Here is a 22,782-nt window from a genome sequence, read left to right on the forward strand (position 1 = left end):
ATGAACAAAATCAAGGAGAGTAACCAATGTTTTAAGTTTACTTAAAAAACATATATACTGTATATGCATGGGTATACATATACAAATAATTTAAAATTCTGACACTTTGGATTATAATGGTCCCCCAAAGAGACATAGATTTTCTAACAAAAGCCAAGTGACAGGCATGAGCTAGTTATTTATCAGGGAAGTTGAAGAGACTTCCAAAATAATACAGGATATTGCATTTCCCTTGGGTATCTCACAGAAACTGAAGGTAAGAACCTATTTTTGAGGATACCACACATGCTGTGGATACAGGATTTGAAGGAACCAAACTGAAACTGACCTGGAATCCTCTTACTTGGGGCCTAGCTAGTCAACAGTTGAAGGTGCTATGCAGCTACCAGGGGAGAAGAGCAATTCATCCTACCCAGGTGACCTAGCAAGATATCCCCAAAGGTATAATAGCAGCACTTATATCTCAGAAGTAACCAACAGCTACTTAACTGGATCACTCAATAAAAAGGATAGGATAAACCTAGCCAACTAACCTGTAGCTGGTGAGGTTCTTGACACCAGAGGTGAACATACTACAATCACTTTATTAAAACAGTATTTTCCTAACTAAATTCTGTATTTACTTACATCCATGAGTGATAAGTATAGTTCTCACCCCAAGTCTCTATTTACAGGAAATGGAGACCACAATAGAAATTGATAAATTATCAAAATGCAGGAAACTGATCATGAAGTACAAAGCCTTAACCGATGGATCTATAATACAACCCTATACCCAATGTTCAGAAAATAGAATGTAACAGACAGGATCAGGACCTCTACTGTCACATGGTATCTTCTACATAGGACAGGAGACTGTACCCAAAAAAATCAAGCAAAAATATCTAGCATAAAGCCTTGCTCAAGGACAGCACAAGTTGCTTTCCCAGTACTGATGGGGCGATCTCACAAGATTCCACTCCTAGATGAAGAGCTATAGGGAATCATGTGATAGCAAAAGGGAGATACTTACCCCTCTTCAGGAATGTATCCACAGAAATGTTACCCAATCCTAAGTGGTCAGCCCTGAACCACTGAATATAATATTAGCAATGCTAAATGGATTCAGCAGTCTGTGTGTGTGTGTGTGTGTGTGTGTGTGTGAGAGAGAGAGAGAGAGAGAGAGAGAGAGAGAGAGACAGAGACAGAGACAGAGAGAGACAGAGAGAGACAGAGAGAGACAGAGAGAGACAGAGAGAGTCTATAATTAAATATGTCATGAAATAGAAAAGGAGTTGGGTACAGAGTATGGGAAGGAAATGATGTAAATACATTATTCATGTTAGAAATTCTCTAAAGCTAATAATAAATGTAAAAGAGAAAGACATACTCATCAACTCCAAGTATACTTGACAGCCGGAAGTTCCCCACAACTCCCTCATTCACAGCATCTGACCAGTAAATAGATTTCCCATGGAGTAAACCTGGTTTTGTGTCTTCCTTTCTTTTTCATCATTGTTTTGTGTTTGTTCTGAGATTGGCATCTAAAACAGCCTGGCCTAGCCTGGGACTCTTGAGCATTCTATTTTCAAACCTCCTGAGTGTTGATATGAAAGGAACATGGTACTACACACAGTTCAACATTTTAAAAGTATTATTTTCTTCAATTCTATCTTTGTTTGGAGCCTACTTTACAATAATGCAATTTTTAACCTTCTTCCAGTATTAACTGCCTGCTATAGTATTCTGCTGCTGCTAATAGGCTAATAAACTTTCCAACACGTGAATCTGTGGTCGTCACCTTATCACAGTTACATACTTGGCAAGAGTCCATAGTGGAGCTTCTATTTCCTATTCATTATTCTTACCAATGAAGACCTAAACTTTAGACATAAGAATCCTATGCCATTGTACCAACTCCTCAGAGGCTGAATTACTTTTATTCCTCTGACTTGGCTTTCTGTATTCCTGATGGATTTTTCGGTCACCCCCTACAAACATGGACTTCCCTCTTGTTAATGGGGTAAGTTTAATAGTATTGCACTCTTTCCTTCTGTACACATAGCATCCAACAAAATGCTTAACACATAGCAGGCATTCAACAAGTGTCCCATTAACACTCCTGATAGAATGAAGTACAAAAGCATGCACTATCAACATTGATGCAGAAAAAATATTAAATAACCAAGAAACTGAAAGGCTGTGAAGTAATGGCATTCAAGTAACATGTAAGCAGAGATTGTTTTTATGTTTTTTCAAATTTTACTGGGAATATTTGCATCTCTAAAAACTTTTCCAGTTTATAAACAAAAAACTAGACTGCCATCAGTTTCATTTCATTAAGAGCTAACTAACCTAATTCTGATAACCAATTAATCTTAAACGCATGAATATAAACATCAAACATAATAAAATAGCAAGAAATTTAGCAACATATTTTAAAATGGATAAACTATAGTAAAATATAGCATAATCAAGAAAGTTTGAGTTAGTACTTTAAAAATATAATATTAAAAAAGAGGTACCAAAAGAGTGTAGTGGGCAATTAAAAATACAACAAAAAAGTATTTCTGTTATTAGAAAAAAATCTACCTTAAAATGACAGTAACTGTGGTTGAAAGAAAGTAAAATATTTTAAGCATTTTCATTAAAAAGTGTAATATTAAGCAAGATTTGCAATAAAAAGAATGAAGAAGCTATTGGAAAAAAGAAAATACTTACCATTGTTAACAGTATACAAAATGAGCTAAATGCAGTAACAATATATCAGTTCATTAAAGTACTGAAGTAATAATTAGAAAATTAAATGGCTTTCCTCTCTGTGGTGGAGGCTGCACCAAGTTTCCTCATATGTCATCTACATGCTAATGCCTATAAGCAAGGGATGTTTTTCACTACAAAGAAGAACTGCAGCTGTGATGCATAAAGAGCCTACAAGTGAGAGGCTTGTCCTGTGTTACCAGTGCCATAGAATCATGTCACATAGTCACAAGAGTCCTTCTCAAGGGAGGCCAGCCAAGAGCATCTGCACGTGTGATGATAAAAGACTGGAGTTACTCAAAAAATGATCGAGGAGCAAAGGACATGGGTCAGTGGGTAAGAGGCTGGGCTGCAGAAGCCTGATAGCCTGAGATGGAGTCCCCAGCACCTGGACTATAACCAGCACACCTGGAGCTAGAGAAAAGAGGGTCACTGCTACTTGTTGCATGCTTGTCTAGGTCCAGGTGCAGTGAGAAACATTGTCTCAAGGGAATAAATGGGAGAGTGACAAAACAGGACAGCTGATGCCCTCAACTGCCTCCAAGTGTACTCACAGACATATGTACCTGTGCATACACACACACACACACACACACGCATACACACAGATGGAGATTCACACAAACATAAGCACTCACATAAAATGAGTACCAGGGAGGAGTGTAGCCAAGCAGTAAGTGATAAATCACTTGAAGCTTATGAAAAGGGGGCAGATGGCAGAAGTTAAAGACTGCCCCAGAGAAGTGGCCCAGACGATACCAAAGTAAGACTGATTTTGAACTTTTGGTTAGCCAAACTATTAATGTGAATAAATCTGTTGTTCTAAGATATCATGTTGATAATGTTACAATGAGAGTACTATACTAAAAGAATTCAAAAGTAAAATAAACTGATAAGATTGTAAATTTTAAAATGATTCTTTAAAGACTCTATGAATAATATTACATAATAAAATAATTTGCATGATTTTGGTCTTTACAAAGTCAGATTTAGAGAGACAGAGAGAAAAAACTCAGTTCTTGTCTCTGATCCTAATATGATAAGGGTAACCTGACATACAAATGAAAGCTTAATGCATAAAATTTTCACTATAGACTTACAGGAATGGTGGATTTAGGAAGAATAGAGTGGAACTATGGTCTTAAGAAACATAATAATGCAACAGAATAGTTTAAAAAGTAATAATAAAATGGGATATAGTATACTTTACATAAAGACTACAAAACAATGGTAACAAAGTAAAACTAACAATAAACCAAGCAGGGCAGTGGTGGAGCACACCTTTAATCCCAGCACTTGGGAGGCAGAGACAGGAGGATTTCTGAGTTAGAGGCCAGCCTGGTCTACAGAGTGAGTTCCAGGACAGTCTGGAAAAACCAAAAAAAAGAAAAACAAAACAAAACAAAACAAAACAAAAAAAAAAACAACCAACCCCCCCCCCAAAAAACAAAAAACAAACAAAACAAAACAATAGAAATTCTGTGGTTAAAAGAGTATAGTCAGTATAAATTATAATATCACTATAGTAGAGAGATGGCTTAAAAGTGGTTAAGGTGGCACAACTGGACTACACTTTTAAAATAACAAAATAAGAATCTTTACCCCTAAATATTATAAGAAACAAGTAAATTTAATTCACAGAATATTAAAATTTGGGCCACATCATATAAAGTGTTATTTCAAGCATGAAGTAAAGGGAGAAGGATGATTTTGACTACATAAAAGATTTAAACTATATAAAACTTTTCCATGAAAACACAAAAGGAGAAGGCTGTGTGTTCATATTTGCAGATGACATCAGAAATACAAACACTAATGAGAAATTCCTGAACTTTTCAGCATGTAAGCTAATTTAAAATTAAATTTCTATGAACAAGTAAATTCATTCTTAAGTATTTATTATAATGTAGTTTTCATAAATAAACAGAAAATTTAAATGGTATAGTAACATGTTAGTCACATTATCAAAAATACAAAAATATGTATGGAACTAAAAAAATATTATAAAAATGCCTAATATGACATTTAACATAATATAAAATTTAACATAAATTTGGATAATTTTATGAAGTATAGAGTATTTATCTGCATACTGTTGCAAGGCAATATTAAATAGAATGCTAACTACAAGTTTAATACAGTATGATTTTTAATTTCTTTAAATAATTTCTGTCTTTGTTAATTGTAAGTTAATTTCATATATGCTCATGTATTTTGATTGAGTCCACCCATAATTCCCTCCCCTCCAACTCCTCAGTATTTGCCCTTTTCCGCTCAACTTCCTGTGTTTTTTTTCTAAAACCTATTAAGTCCATTTACCACATGCATGCGCTCGGTTACCCTTCGGAATTTGAAAGTAAGAGCCAGTTGTGGAAGACACCCATACTTGAGTCACAGAACATGCAGAAATCAAGACGATGCCTACCTGGAATCTACAACCTTACTGGCTAGCTTTCAGAGTGCTAGAAGAATCTATACACACTAATAAGAGAAATATGTATTCAACAATCTTACATACCTGTGAACACTATGGACTACAATGACTTATGACATGTAAATAAAGAAAACATCTAATAAAAAAAATCACAAACAGCAGCAAAGATGGCATAATCCTCCATGCCTTATCAATTAGACAATTAAAATACACAGAATGTATAAAATTGCACCTATAAATTAAAATAAGCCACGTGCCCTGAAAAAAAAATGCCAAGTGGAACTATAATGATACTTATGTTGTAAGATCAACCATTCACTTATTGACTGGGTTAAAACACTGGTCTATAAAACTGAACTCAGACTTGGTACCTTTAACTAGGTCAAAAATCCAAGATAGCTACGTCATAGGCCCTGGGGAGACACTAAAAGAATTCTTCTGCTAAATTAAGAAGGTAATAAACTACACATTGCTTTTATCTTTATAGATATATAGATAAATGCACCTCATAACATTTTTAGGTTTATTTTTCCAGATAAGTACAGACCCACACCTAAGCAACCCATAGAGAATATGAAACAGTAGGTGCTCGGCTCTGCAGTATGTTCCCTTACCCTAAAGATCAGGGATCACTGCAGAAGTGGGACAGAAAGTCTCTAAGAGCCAGAAAGAGTACATGCCCTTTTTATTTGCTTAACATTACAGGACCACTCAACACATGAACTCATGTAAGACCTAAATAGGATCAATCTACCGAAAACCCCAGCATGGATAGGTGAGGGGCTCCGGAAGTTCCACTTTTACCTGAAGTAATTTGCAGTTGATTGCTGCTTGGGAGATTAAGAGTTGGTTCTTTTTCAAATATAAAGGCCTTCAGAAGACAGAATGCATAATGGAAATACTTTTGCTTACAAATAGTTTTCCTACTTCACAAAAATAGTAATTTTATTTACAAAAAATATTTAAAGAAATGAATAGTCTATAATGGCAAAAAAAAAAAAAAACCCCAAAGCAACAAACAACAACAAACAAAACAAATCTAAGAGATAAATGGTTAATATCATTATATCATCCACTTCACAATATGCATTAATTACCACAGAAACGCCCAATAAGAATCTAGCTCCAGATGGCTCAGGACAAACCAAACCAAAGCAGATCCCTATCCTCTTAGTTCTTTTCTTCACGAGAAAGAACTGTTAGTAAGTATCTAAGAAATAACTGTAGGATGTAAGTGCTGTGAAGGTCACAACACAGAGCAGCACACTACAGGAATAAGGAGGGATGCTGTGTCACGCAACTGTGAGGAGTCACTCTCATTGGGTATCACTGAACTAGAACAGTAAGTAGAGGACTGTTCTCCCAGCTACACTGAAGACACTGAAGATTTTGAGAGGCAGCTAAACTGTCTCCAGTGTAGAGGCCAGGACACACACACACACACACACACACACACACACACACATGCACACACACACCAACAATCCAACTGAAAAAAAAAAAAAACCAGAATCAGAAATGTTTAAAGCCAATGGTGTTGAAGGTTTTTGATTATTTTGGGAATCATTATGACTTGAAACGAAGAAGGACAATAAAAATCTTCCAAAGTAATTGAGATTAGAACCAAAAAGCTCGGCCTGGTGCTACATGAAAACCATGCCTGTACTCTTGATGCTCAAGAAGGGAGGTCAGTATTTCTTATGTTCGTTTTATTTTTATTTTTTTAACTTACACATCTATACTTGCCATCTTCTCACTGTTCACAATTCATTTTATTTTATGAATTTTGTTCTTATTTAATATAGTAGGTCTATTAAAATTGCCCCTTTAGCTAGTGTATGTAATTGTAACAGCAACCCTGTTTCTTCACAAAAATTAAACTACATGAGAGAATACAGTTTCTGTACATTCATCATGCAGGCCAGTATACCTAGTATTACTAAATATAACTTAGCGAACAAATGAATAAATGAATGAATAATAACAAAGAATTGTACAAGTATTACAGTTTAAGTTATATTAAGCTTAACAAACCCCATACTATTGGTAGATATCCTGTCATAAGAAACACACTTCTTGTATAATATAAACATATGGAAATTAAATAAAACATAGTTATCAAATTTTATTTTTAATAAAGCAAAAAGATTAAATTAACAAGTATAACCTTTTCCAAAGAGTAGGCTGAACTACAAGTATTAAATTAATTTATGAAATTAAGAGTGTTTATGTATATACATGTGCATAAGTGTAGAGAGAAGACAGAGACAAACTACATACATAAATACTAAATGAGGGGGAAACAGAAAGAAAATGGGATCTTTAATCAAAATATATAAAATTGGACTAATGCTTACTTTAATGAACATATTTAGAATATAATCTTTCTTCAGCATACCATTAACAGGCATAAACTAATTTTATTAAATGCTAAAACCAATAAGAACATAGTCAATTTCTTTTTATGGATATATTTTCATAGGAAAAAAATGAAATTCAGTAGTTAGTTACTAAGCTATCAATAAGGGCTCAGAACAACAGTTCCAGAACAGTTACTCTCCTTAGGAGCCACTGGCTACTTCTGCTAGGCAGGGAATCAAGCTGGGTGGAGCCTCTAGTCAGACCTCCTCCAGAGCACTTTATCTCTGAGGAGTCAGGAAACAGCTGGCATAACAAGCGGCCAATCAGAACCTTTCTGATTTAATGATTTTCTGAAAAAGGCAAGTAACCTTACTTTTAAAAGGTGAGCAAAACGCAAAGTGATCCATCTCAGGTTTTAAGTTAGAGCAAAGCCTAGGACACAGACCATACTGAAAATTTCATCAGGAAAATCTCCTTCACATTAGAAATACCAGTGCAAATACTCTGAACAGATGATTATTCAAAGACTGCCGATAAACCAAGTTGGAAGAATATGTGACTGACTTTAAATTATGGCACTGTGTATTCAATATTTATAAAACTTGAATTTACCTAGAAAGAACACCTTCACAATTAATTAAGTTAACTTAAAAAAGTGTTTATGAGAATATCATCCACAGAAAGCACAAAGGTAAATAAAATAGTAAATATCTTCCACAAAAAAAAAAAACCTGTTTAAAGAACACATTCCTACTAGTAGCATCGTTCTTACATTCCATTCACAAAATAAAGTACTATGGAGGAGACTCTTAAAAAAGCGAAACCACTGAAATACAGAAAGGGATGCAAGGATTTCTGAGTCAGGGCTGAGAGCAGCACTTCCATTTGAGTGGGAAGTGCATGGTGCAGCACCAGATGACACAAGGGAGATAAAGGCAGAGAGGAAAAGCACCCTCCTTGCTTAGCTTCAGAAAACCTGTCTCAGACATCCCAGGCAGGATACTGAGCAACAATAGTAAAACTGTGATTAAATCTTAGGATAATATCTTTAAAGAAAGGTATCAAGTGTCAATTTCTGAGTATGTGGTATAAGTGAAGTAAATTGGAGAATTGTGGGCGGATTAAAAGAAAAGGATTCAGTATTTGATCCTATTTACTTATTTTAATATTTTATTCAATTTATTAAAATAAAGCAAATAAAATAAGCAAAATAAATAAAATGTTTGATATTTCAATGTTTTGGGAGGGGTGCAGAAATAGAATGTTTCTTAAATCACTTTGCTAAATTTTATAGTTTCATTCATCCTGTGAAAAAGGGAATGTGAAGATTCACAGGCCTGGGAAGTGTGAGGACAGGGAAGTCCTCACCATCTCCAGAGGAGGCTGTGCCTACGATCTGGTATGTGCTATCCAGACCCCAGGATGTAGGTGCAAACAGATAAGACAAGGCAACCTGATAATAGGTTATCAGTGGTGATAGTGGTGGAAGTGAGAAGCAACCACCTTAAAACACACTTCCTGAAACACCCAAGTAAGAAAATACAGGGGCATAGTTTGTTGATTTCTAGTTTTTAAGCCTTAATAATACAATTTTAAAAGAAAACACTTCCCTCATGGTGTGTTCTGTACTCATTTGAAAGTTTCAAACAAACAGGTTAAGGCACAAAGAGAATTTTATCAATAATCTTTACTACCATGCTATTTCCATTTTTTTATTATCTAATTTTTATGGATTTGTCTAAATATCTGTCCTAAATAATACAGCTCTTGATGATCAGTTCGGGATGGTAGAAGCTTAGAGCTCCATTACCATCTGAGATTATTTTAACAGCTACTCAAAATACTAATAAAAATGAAGCCTGATTAAAGTAGCACTCTGTCTAAAAAGAATATGATTCTACTTAATTCCTAATGTGATTATTATCTCATAAGTAGTACTTGAGTTGACCAAATGGCCCACTGTTTAGTAATTTCTGATCATGTCTAGTAGTAAAATATGAACTCATCAGGAGTTTAAAGTAAAAAATTCTATAATAGAAAAAGATAGTCTATGTGATTCTTTTTACTTGTAACCAAAGTTATTTGGAATACCTTGAGAATCCACTCATTGTTAATGTCACTGTTAAGCCTGTGAGCTAGGGTATTTCTAGAACAGTATAAACGTGGCCAGAAAAGGTAAACTACACAAACATGAATCAACACCTATAATAAATGCTCTAAAAAGGTGATGAAGTATCTCCAGGGTTAAAAAAATAAAAAACTTACAAACAAAAAACAAACAAACAAATAACAGGAGGCATAAAGTTGTTCTTTCTTGACTATGATTTTTTTAAATGGAAAAAAAAACAGATGAGGTTTCTTAATTACACAACAAAATGTATCTATTTTAATGCTGGCTCTTCATAAGCATTGTAATGCAGAAAATAATATACCAAATCAATAGATGTTCCAGGCAGTGAGGGATTCGCCAATAAGAAATTTAGTGGCTGTGTTCAAGACATAACTACTGATTATGTAATAATATGGTTTAAAGACCACAGCAGAGATAAAAATTAATTGTTCATCACAAGAGCAATGAAGACCACTAAGGTATTTAGGAATAAAGGGCATTCTAGTGACTAGCATAGGGCATGGCATGGACTGACAGAAAAGAAAGGACTGGAAGAGAATGTCAAGGTGCCTTGATGATCAGTCAGGGGATTGGAATTTTCTTTACCAGCAATGGTTCAAAGCTCAGAATACTATGACCCAATGACTAGAAGCAAGGTGGCAGGGCATCTGTATAGTAAATGAACAGGCAACCTTTAGCTTACTATTCACAAATATACATACATATTTTCAGACATAAGCTTATACATTGAGAAGTAAAAAGGAAACTCAGATTGTTTCACCTTCTAAAGTAGAACAACGGGGGACTGACAATCAATTAGGGGCAGGGAAAGCTAGAGAGGAAAGAACAGACTGGAGGAGAACTATGAGGAGAAAAAGAAGAGTGGGGGGAGGGAGGAGAAAAGAGGGAAAGAAGGGTAGAAAATGAAGATGTAAAATCATGAGTTTAGGATATTGCCTTAGAAATGAACAGGCTTCCTAAAATTTGGTAAAGCAAAATAAAAAAAAAATGATGTTTACAAACAGTGTTATAAACATCAGATAGCAGAATGGGATGGCTTGAGTCCTAGAGTGTGAGACTGGCCTGAGGCTATCTATACAGCTAGACACCTAAACATCATCATACACATATAAATTACATTCTGATGAAACTTGTTACATTATTACAGGTGAGGGAGCTATGGTGAGGAAGGCGGTGAGAGGGGTAGAATAATGAGGGAGCTAAACGGTGAGGGCAAGAGCAGTGCATCACACACACACACACACACACACACACACACACACACACACGACATTTTAAAAGAGCAATTTAATAAGTTACTAAGAAATTAGTATTGCCCCCGCCTCCCCCCCCCCAATCCCACATAAGACCTTACAGAGATGATTGCCAATGAAATGAGGCAATCGCAGAATAAAAGTCAGAGGAAGAAACACACCAAGGAACACGGCAATGAAGAGAAAAAGTTGACCAAATCAAGGGTAAGGAGGCAAAAGCAGGCAGAGGAAAATTGATGTAGGTTTCTAGCCTACCTGTATCACATATAATTCTTACTTCTCCCAGAGAACACCAGAAGTAAGAGCCAATAGACAGTAAAGGAAGTGAGATGAAAATCGTGGACAGGATTATATCAAGACAGAAAACATCATCACAATGGAACTGCAGGTACAATGACAGGAAAGAATAAGACAATAGAAGTTTAAATCCTTGGGTACTCCATTTCTTTATTTGGTTTATTATGATAGAAACAATAAAGCAAAGTGGACTGACTTACTACATAACAAGAACCCTCATGTGGTTCTATGTAGCTGGGAATCTACAGAAAAATCCAAGGTGCTTTGTAATAAATGTACAATAATCACATGAGGATTACATATGATAACTATCTAAGAAAAGCCCAGGTTCATGCAGAAGGGTTAGCAATACAGCAAACATGGGAGAAGAAAGGGCTAGGAGACATCTTATTGCAGAAGAAAGCCACAGTAAAAACTAGGTGTGAGTTGGCAGCACAGAAGACAGTGGTCCAGTAGTTCAGATGAACAAAATGGACAAAGGTATAAAACAACACAGACAAATACAACACACACACACACACACACACACACACACACGTTTTTGTGTTTCAAGTAACTACTAAAACTTCAACAATAACACAGTCTGGAAACAAAGAATGAGTCAGTTGAGGACCAAAAGAGGATCAGATCACACACTGTGACAGGTACTTGGATTTCATCTTGCACACAATGGAGGTGGGAGACTTAAAGGCTTTAGTAACACAGTTTTCAGATATTGCACTTGTAGCAGATGTTAAGCACTCTTTCAAGTATGTTTATTATTTTCCCCACAACAACCCTGTGAGGTAGGTGTAATGATACTCAATTAACAGTCAAAACAAAACAAAACAAAAACCTTAAACTTGTTAAGCAATTTACACTTGATTAAGTCGCTACATATGACAGTTGGAATTCCAGATTGCACTACAAAGTACATTAGAAAACTGATACACACACAAATACATACATCTACACACAATTATCAACAGGACACATGGCAATTTTATTTTTAAGTCAAGGAAGCAATAAATGTTTGCTAATTCAGTATTATAATCAGGTTTGAGGAATCAGTGGCTTTTTAAGAGAACACACTAAAAATTTCAGACTGATGACATATATATACTGAAAATTCTACATTTACAAAACATAAACAGAAATTAATTGATACATAATATAAGAATTTCAAAGACTGGGGTAGTCAACTATAATTTTATTTCCTTTGAGTCACTTAAAACTATCTGGAATCAAACAAACAAATAAAAACTCTTAAGATTTATTCCTAAATTATCTAAATAATAATTGTACATAATTATTCTATTGAAAATAAATTATCTTTTGGATAATTAAAATGGTATGATATGCTAAATTTTTCTTAAGTGAAGTAATTAAAATACTGGTCATTTAGCCTGAACTATAAAATTATCTGTCTATATAGCGCTAGGGACCAAAACTCATCTCTCTGTGACTCTGGTAAATAAAATACCTGAACATTTCACCTACTGATTGAATACAATAATTTGTTTTTTATTTTTAATATCTGATGTTACAACACACTATATTTTTTAACATCTGTTTTGGATAATGTAAAATATATTTCTAAAACAAAAGATATTCTACAAAATCTGTGGCTAACATTTGAAAATTCAAAAATATAGAATTATTTAGAATTTATTTTAAAATAATTTAAGGTACATAAAATATACTTTGCAAAATTTTCTACTTGGTCTTTCTTTTACACCAGTATCACTTTGGTCCTTAAAATTACTTTTCAAGTTCTTCATGAAAGCTAGAAGTTGACAGAACATTACCAACAGGTGTCTAAGTACCTATTATTTAAAGAGTTAAAATTTTATTTATATATTGGCTTAATTTATCTTATTGCAAATTGAAAATTATAATGTATGGTAAAATTTGCAAATTCATTAAGGTTTAATCCTTCCTATGCTAATATTTATTTCTGAATTCTCAAACAATGAAGTATGTGTTAATGATCTCAACTACAGTTCTAGTTTTTCAAAGTCAAATGGAGGAACCCATTCGCGTGTAGAGACAGTCTACATTTACTCTATGGTATGGTAGTAACCTCTAGATAACTGAACAAATGCTCCAAACTCACAGTTGGCTGTGACTCCACAAGCTGGGAATCTGCATTAGGTTCAAGGAACACAGGCATGAATTCAGTGCATTTTTACCTGAAGTCCCAATCAAAACTGCATTGTAGCTACATTTTAATATAGGATTCACAAGGTCAAAAATTGAATCTAGTAAGTTGCCACATACTAAGTATAAAACAGGCACCCTGAATAATTCTGAACACACTCAGTCACGTAACAAGTACAATTGGTGACTTTAAAAAAAAATATGAAATATATCTCTTCTTCACAGAGTTAATAAAAACAAACAGTGAGCTGTAGTTAAAATTTACCTGTTTTGAAAGAATGCAAAAGTGACAATGATTTTAATATTTCATAACCTAGTAATGTCTTCTTGCTAGAAAGACCAAACTATAATATATCTATACTGTACTTTAAAACTATTAAGTTTAGTTGGCATTTTTAAGTCTTAAGTCTATACATATAATGGTACAAATACAAATTAAAATGTATGTTGGCTCTATTTAAGTAAAATTTTCCTTTGAATATAAATCAAGTTTTTTTCTAATTCATTTGATTTTTAAAAGTTTTTGAGAATTGTAATAAATGTATTTTAAAATCTTCATTTTCAAGTTTTCTACTATAAAACTGGAAATAGTAGAAAGCCTCTGGAGAGAACCCACTGCCTTCCTAAGACTATACCCATAACACTCAGCTGTTAACCATCATAAACAGTATTCTAAGTAGAAGATATTCACACCAAAACATAATATGAGAAGCTATTTTGAATACAGGGAATTCTTCCTGTGTTCAGCAAAAAGATTCAAGGGGTGTCTAGAAAAACCTATGTTCGTATATACTTCCTTATAGAAGTAAATAAGTAAGGTGCTTTGAAATTAACCTTAATCACGTTTGAAGAAGAACCTATAGACACAGATGTGTGCAGAATTATCTTCAGCTACAGTTCATAATGGAGCGTTATATATACCAAACAACAACATGTGATTTGTGATTAAGACTCTAGGAAGATAAGGGTGCCCTAATATGTTTTTACATAGAAATGTCTAAAGGCTCAACAAAAGTAAATGAATAAAAATAAACAAACAGCAAATCATACTAATAAATTTTAAAAAATCTAAAGTAGCAAAATAAAAACCATCTACACAGATAGCATAATACAAACAAAACTTTCTTAATGATTTTTATATAATAAAAGCAAGAAAAATTTCTAACTATTAATACTAAAGAAAGTACTATTTCAAATTAGGTTATATCAACAAATATTTATTAAATAAATGGGAGACAGAGACCAAAGTATATTATGTTTTATTACTTAACTCTACTTTCTCCCATATCTGAATTCAAAACATATATATAGTTTTTTTAAGTTCAGACTTTGTGTTTCCAAATTAAAGAAGCCAACTGAGTTCATCACATACTGTCTTTCCTTCAAAACTCTCATCAGAGGCAGCGTCAGCACTAACCTGTAGGCCTCTGCTAGCAAGGCCAGGGGTTGCTTCTGCTGAAACGCAGACAGCCAACCTTAAAAATATGTCTCTCAGGCATGCTCTGGATACTTCAAAACTTAAACACAACATGAATTCTTAACATTTTGGTTTGTGAACAATTCACAAAAAATATCTTAGTTTCTCTTGGTTTTCATAATAAATTAATTTCCAAAGAGTGGTCCATCCATCTATGAGGTATCCAACTTGGTACCAATCACAAATCACATTTGGAGCCAGGGAGAGAAGCAGTACATTTACCTGCCCTCCAGAGCTATCTGTTACTCTCTCTTACTGAGTTTTCCAGTCTATGGCGGGTACACAAGAAACTTACAGTCTATGTAGTACTCCTAGTCAGTGTCACTCTGCAGATGGCACAGTGGAGAAATACCTTCTGTACAGGCCCATGTACAATCTCTTCTGCAGCTGGCAGCACCTAGGGGAAAGTGCGCTGTTAAACAGTTGCTGCGTTCCACCTCAGTAGTGGCTGCAATTCGGTGGTGGGTGAAGTGATTCCTGTACATACATACAGGGGTGAAAAGTACTATAGAAAATGAACATATTTAAGAACAAGAGCGACTGTGTGAAAACTGCCACGGCAAAACAGGATACATCACTCAGTCACAAGAGACCTACACAGATGACTGCCATTCATTTAAAGGCTGGATGTTAAGAATGACTGCAAGGAACAGAATACAGCTGTTCAATTCACAACACAGTTATAAACTAAATGTAAAACATGGTAAAAAAAAAAGAAACCCAAGAAAATATTCATTTATAACATTATTTCAACAGAAATATGTCTAGAATAAGCAAATTTATACAGTAGTATCCATTACTGTTCAGTTAGTTCACTGGTTTTTGGTGTTTGAAGATGACAGATCAAGGAGGTGGGGGATCCAAAAGAGGCTGAGACATCAAACTTGAAGTCAAGCCATACAAATATACAGTTAGAGTAATGAGGGAAAAAAGTCATTCCAAAACTGTAAATGATTTTATTTTAATTTTTAATGAAGTGACTAGTTATCAACATCTAGTGACAATTTTTCAAACTATAGAATTTTAAAATAATCTTGTACATGGAATAACTATTGTCCTCCAAATTTAAACTGGTTTACTCTCTAGAAATAGTCATTTTCCTAGGACCATGTAAATAGTAGGTTAATGAAGAGTAAATTGGCTTTAGTTCATCCCTACTGAAGTTTATTACTGCATCTTGAATTTGCTACACTAATGCTCTTTACCTACAATTCACCTTTGTTGAATTAGAGAGAATTCAAAACCTAGTTTCTAAAGATGCCACTTCTGCATGCTGATTGGGCATCCTCATTTCCTGTCTCTACTAACACTTCATGCTTATACTTTTCTACATATTCCACACTATTTCATTTTTGGCCTAATATTTAAAACTCTTTATTTGGAATGCCATTTAAATGACAATATCTATTTCAAAAATGGGTCTGAAAGTTGCAACTAGTTGTAGAATGTAGAGGGAAACTGGAACACTTATTTTCTATTTCTGATAGAGCCATTTACTTAAATACTGTAAAAGTATCTATGGAACACAGCAGTCATGCTGGGCATGCCTCAAACTATGTTATGTGTGTTCTTAAACTAAGAACTGATAACTATGACAAAACTCACACCACATTATTTAAATAACATAATCCTGTTGAGACTGAGATGGCTTGTGTGAAAGTCCAACGAATCCATCATAAAATGTGCTCTTTAAGCCAGGAATGTTTACTCTGATTGGCTAATTAAGAATTTATTTACACTGGCGCATATACTCAGTGCAGTCAGAAATAGCTACTACCATTCCTCACTCAAGATTCTTGTCTTTCTACAATGAAGACACAGTATGAATAAATAGCATTTCGGTTTTGGATCAGCATGTGGCAAAAAGGAGAAATGATAGGAGTTTGTTGGTCTCTTCATTTACAAGACAAGGACCAGGGGTTCTTGATATAGCCAGAAATTCTGTAAAATTTCACACAGAAATAAAGACACATGAGTCCTTAAATTCTTCCACTGAAAACACACCATAAGCTTTTGTAAGGTTCTTAAGATGTTCTCCAGTGTCCCCCACGAATTTCAAGGAATTACTAATGACTCATTTAAGAAACTCAATACAGTAAGTAGAGATAATCTTTGTAAATTAAATGTGTAAGTCTAAATAGCTGCAACTTCTTATGTGAAATTGAATTTCCATTTAAAGTGATGTTCTCCAATACTACACACCCTGTATGAGACATGCATTTACACACTTAGCTTACTATATCAATAGCAGTGACTAGTGACTCAGCTTCTTTCCAGTGCCTCATATTAATTTACTAATATGTTACTTTCATTTAGTCATTATTTTCTAAAGTTTAAAATCACGAGGCATACACTTCAACAATTATTTGAAATTACAATACTGCCAAAGATAAGTTGAGGCTACTATTCCATAGTACATTGCTCTGCCTCTTTTATTACACTTGCTATCAACAATGGCAGCTATGGGAAATTTGGTTTGAATTGTTTATGTAAAGTGATTTCACTTCCTTTATCAGTCTTTCATTCTCACCACATGTAAAAATATTAAAAAATCATCAAATTTGTAAAATACAGCAGGAGAGTCCATGTTTGCAAAGATAATGGTATTAATGCTCTGCTTTTAAAATTTATTTTCCCAAATCCTTGGAAATGTAGTTTTCTAAAGACAAAAGGTAATACAAATTCAAAAGTAAACATGCTTTTAGGGAAGGAGTCTTTGAACTGTTGCAAGACAGTCCATTTTGTCTTGAAAATAAACTCAAAATGCTACCATATCATAGAAGACAGGATGCAGAATTCCTTAAAGTGAAATGTGCTCTAAACCCAAGAAAACAACAGGTAACTCACACCGTTGATTACTGACACTCAGTAGGCAAAATGTTTGTGAACGGAGATTACAAAAATATACAGTGGCTCAACTACTTCAATGTAAAGAAACTATTCTAGAGATTTCTCATGATAAGGGTTAGATTTCATGTAATGATATGTTACATGTATACAACAGAAAAAGGAGAGTCTTATGTGAAGGCAGAGATGAAAGAGGAAGTCCAGAATCTGCACTGGAAAGGACGAGTGTAACATACACATGCAGGAACCTGTAAGGGCAAGAATATGGCAGGTCCAATATGGTAAGACATTAGAGCATATTTTCTTCTAAGAAGGGCATTTAGGTAAGCAGTGTGTGAAACTCAATCTAACAGCATCATAGAAAATGAATTAATTAGAGATATGGATAATTCAATTGAGGAAATGATTATAGGAACATGGACTTTAAAAAAAATACTAAAAGGGCTTTCAAAATAAAACCCCGGAGGTTTAGAATCTAGTTTAACGGCAGAGACTTGCCTAGCAAGTATAAGGCCTTGAGTTCAAACCCATCAAAGCACTGTAAAACAAAAAAACATAAATTATACACTATGTAAATCTCTGGAAGAGAAAAACTATGGAATAAGTCAAAGTTATTTTCAGAAGTTTGAGTCTGAATAAAAGGATTCATTCATTCACTTAGGAACAAAGCACTGTTTCTTCAGTGTCAGGTCCAAAACCACATACTAGGTAAAGCAGTCGCACGGAGGGTCAGCTAACTTGAAAAGTATATTCTAATAGAAGAAAACTGAGCCATTAAATATAAAGTGCAGTTTCACTTGCTTGTAAGAAGTGTATAAACCCTACACAAGTCCATGTCACGGAAACAGGATGACAAATATATTGTTGACAGGGTTCTCAGAGAAGATCAGGAAACACAGTATTTCAAATTCAGTGACCAACAACATGGCATAAAAGGCTGCAAGCAGCTTAAAGACTACCCATGGCTAAGTAGTAGTAGTAGCTTCCTGGGATACATGCAGCAGGAATGGAACTGCCAGTAAGACTAGCAAAATGTGATGAGATAAGGCTTTTCTGCCAGAGACACAGCCTTGTAGCACTTCCATGAGTGGCCCTTCCTGAGATCCTCTTATTGCAGAGTGACTTTCTCTATACACCAGCCATCAGCCATGAGGAAACGGCTCCTCTGAACCAACTGAGATACACAACGCACTATGTGAAGGCACTCAAGTCAAGGTAACCATTGTTTCTCAGGTTGTACAGAATGCAGGGGAAGTAGTTGAGTGTAAGGCTGGGCAACAGAGACTGAAGGGAAGGAACAACAGATTTCAAATAAGTAAGCCTTTCCCCTTCACTGCACTTCTCCATGAGCCAGTGCAGGGTAGAAATGGTAATGAGTTAGATTACTCTATTCATAGAGGCAAAGCAGAGTGAGCAACTACATGTCAACCTCTTCAGCTGCCACATCACTGGACAGTCAACAAGGGGGAAGAGGCTATACACTGACTATATGGTTAAAGTCCACACTAGAGAGATTACACAGTCCTAAAATGTCCAGAGTGAAAGAGCCAATAAACACTACTGTGCTTAACCAAAGCACACTGAAAACCAAAGGAAACCATGCACCGTTTGCATGTCTCTGCTATTCCTCACCTCAGCCAATATTGTTTATGGAATAGTTATCAATAAGGAACTGGCTAGTGACGTTCATTAGTCATTTTCCTATAGGGTCCCATGGATATCCAGCCAAATATCAGCATTACCTTATTATTTATTCTTTGTAACACCTATTAATCTAGGGGTATATAAGAACTTTCTTCAAGTTTTTCTTTAGATACTGATTAGAGAATTGTGGGCCAGTGAGAGGGCTCAGCAGGTTCAGGCTCTTAAGGTAAAGGTGAAGTTGCCTGAGTTACAGGTCCAGGATGCACAAGGTGAAGCAAGAACCACCCTACAAGGTATCCTCTGACGTCCACAAGGCACATGCCATGACAAGAATGTGCCGACACTCAAAGAATAAATAGAATGTTATAAAATGGAACTAATTGACAGTCTGTAAACTATCAAGAATATTAAGTGATTAAATCATATAAATGCAGAAATTCTGCAGATTTGTAGAAGATATCTGGTTTTATATAAATTAAAAAGCAAAGGCTTGAGATGTAGCTCACAGACAGAGCAATTTCCTAACATGATCACAGCCCTGGATTCCATCTGCAGCACTGTGAACAAAATAGAGAACCTAAAAACTCTGTGTTGAAGATATCAACAGAGAAGACTGTAGATTAAAAAAATACACTAGATTAAGGGTTTTTTTTTATCTGTTTGTTTCAAATGAACACTTGATATTTACACTTAAGAAATCTAAAACAATTTTAGAGAACGTTCTGGTCTAACACATAGTTTAATAACATAATATCTCCCTCATCTTCTGAGCATTTAACATTTAAATTATTATTTGAAAGAGGATTCTCAAAAACTCAGGCACCTCATCTTAAATAAAGGCATCAGCATTTTACATAGCTAAATTATACATGAACTTATCCCTGTTTAAATGTCACACTTTTCAAGGATATAGTAACATTACATTGATGCTTATAACTGTTAGAATAACCCACTTGTTTTACAATCACTTGTCATCCCAAGTCAGTACACACAATTCAACACAAACTGTCTGAACCACTCCTCAGAGCTACAAAGCAATAATGGCTACTCTGATCATTTATAATGACATACTTTTACAGGCTGTAAAGTTATTTTACAATTTCTTATTATTATATAAAAACTAGTCACTTGACACTAAATAATTAAAATAAACTAGTATAAAACTAATGGTTGGAGCACAATCCAAGAACGGATAATCCTGAATGCTTGTGAGAAATCTCCAGAGAAGAAAGCAAGAGTCTTGAGACTTCAGTTTCTTTGAAACACAGAAGTATTTTTGGAATGTGTTGGTATGCTCTTCCCAAGAGTAATAGATTGGAGTGAGTTTACTTAAGCTGTTGTTATTCATATGCCTCTATGCAAAAGACATCTTTTGACATGTGTAACTTGTCCTAGTGATTGTATTCTCTACTCAGGAAGGTGACTCTTTTTAACCCCCAGAGTAAAATTGCCTGATGCTCTGAATAAAGTTGGCCAGTGTAGGAGACTTTAGCGTTCATGGTCACACCTTCTGGTATCATGCAAGCTAGTCCACAGGGAAGAGACATTCTGGTCAGTGCCAACACAGGCGTCTCTGGACCTGTGTCAGAAGTGCATGGTTTCTTCAGCAATAGAAACGTACCTTCCACCAGAAGGGCACCAGCAAAAGGACTTCTCATGTCTGGTGTTGGGAGTTTTGTTAAGTAATCTTTAGCTCTTAGAGGGAATACCATCAGTACAAGTGAGAAAAGTTCATTAAAACTATCTATGCATATTTATACAAATAATTATATGAAAAATAGTTATTTTTTTATATTTTAGTCAAATAGTCAATTGATCCCTTGTTGCTTTTTCAGATATCATGATTGCTAGGAAAGAGTACATCATTTGTTTATCCAGATGAAATGGTCTGCCTTGAAAGAATACATACAAGTAACATTGTATGAACTAAGTAGGTTGTATTTAAAAAAATATCTTTATACATATTCATATATGCATACAGTAGCAATCAAAAAGATGATATAGATTTTAAGGAGAGTGGGAAAAACTATTTAGGAGGGATTAGGGTAAGAAAGGGAAGAAAGAAATGCAATTATATTATAATTTCAAAAAATATATTTGCTCTAGTCTGAAGACTAGACTACAATGAAATGAACTGATACAGTTTTCTACCTTACAGAAGCCTTAAAAGTAATTTTTAATTTGTATAGATTTATTCACACCCTTCTGCTTTTATCTTTAGTATTCTCTCAGATATTCCTCAGTTACTTTCATAATTTGAACATACCATTCCTTTACAACAATAGCTATCAAATCTACAAAAATGTGAAGTAAACAGGAAACTAGATAAAAAGTATACATCACTGGCAAAGAAAATAAGTTTTCTCCAATAAAGTGTCAATGAGTATGTCAACGACACTCCAGTGCAGTCCTCATGCCTAGGAGGAGTTGGCCAACACAAAACTGACTCTGGATATATGGCTTTTGGCTTATTAGTTATTTGTTTTACTCATCTATCATCTATCTATCTATCTATCTATCTATCTATCAATCTATCTGTCTGTCTGTCTGTCTATCTATCTATCTATCTATCTATCTATCTGAGAGACAGAATTTGAAGTTGAGTGGGAACAGGAACATGATAAAAATGTGTATACAAAAAACTGGTCAAAGTACAGATGAGCACTCTCATTGGACTTAAGACCTGCATAACTAAAGGGAGACCATGCCTCATACTGGAAGCCTAGCTACCCAGAACAAATGAAGTCATGGGTATTGAAGACTTTACGAACAGTAATTTACTCACTAGCACAATCCCTAACAACCATCTATTAGCATTGGTCCTTATACCCTTATATCTTATCTCTGCATCAAAGGAAACTTCTCTTTACTATAAATAGAAACCATTACAAAACAACAACAGAAAGCCTTCAACCAATCAAAATACAGAGTTGTAGAGCCCAGTCCTAGTAGAAACACTTAGAAAACAGTCTACTAGAAGAACATTGAAGAAAATGAGGCAGAAAGATTCTAAGAGGCAAAGGATTTTGCTGTGAAACTGCATCTCTTAGCAATGCCAGAGGTTACACCATCAAATTCATTCAAATGACTGCCCAAATGTAAGCTAAACAAAGACAACAGCAATGAACATGCCAAACTAGACAGAGCACACAAAATCTCAACTTTACAAAAAACTACCTGCCCTTAAGGAATTCTGGGAACAGGAGAGGTGGCCTTCCTAGGTTAAAGCACATCAACTGTTTATCCAATAACGAATGGTCCACCCTGAATGATTAAACAGTTTATATGCAGTGATAATTAGCAATAAAATAAAATAAAATAAAATGATGGCATGAATTATAACAAGAGTGGGAGGGGTTGAGAGAGAAAAGGAAACAGAAATGCTGTAATTAAATTATAATCTAAAAAATGAAAAATGAAAAAAAACTGGAGTGTAATTGGAGGCTAGAGATATGGTACC

General features: G+C 34.7%; 1 protein-coding gene across 10 annotated transcripts in view; it reads right to left on the reverse strand.

The window, feature by feature from the left end:
* Positions 1–22,782, reverse strand: part of Nova1 (NOVA alternative splicing regulator 1) — a 126,627-nt gene that overhangs the window by 58,395 nt on the left and 45,450 nt on the right. For 3 of the 10 annotated variants that reach the window (XM_031357499.1, XM_031357500.1, XM_031357503.1), the window contains exon 3: positions 15,127–15,228. The exons of the other annotated variants lie outside the window; for them this stretch is intronic. The gene's annotated coding sequence lies outside the window, so the exon portion shown is untranslated. The remainder of the gene's footprint in view (positions 1–15,126; positions 15,229–22,782) is intronic. 10 annotated transcript variants of the gene reach the window in all.

This window comes from Mastomys coucha, unplaced genomic scaffold (genome assembly GCF_008632895.1).
Source record: "Mastomys coucha isolate ucsf_1 unplaced genomic scaffold, UCSF_Mcou_1 pScaffold6, whole genome shotgun sequence".
In the NCBI taxonomy this organism is placed as follows: Eukaryota; Metazoa; Chordata; class Mammalia; order Rodentia; family Muridae; genus Mastomys; species Mastomys coucha.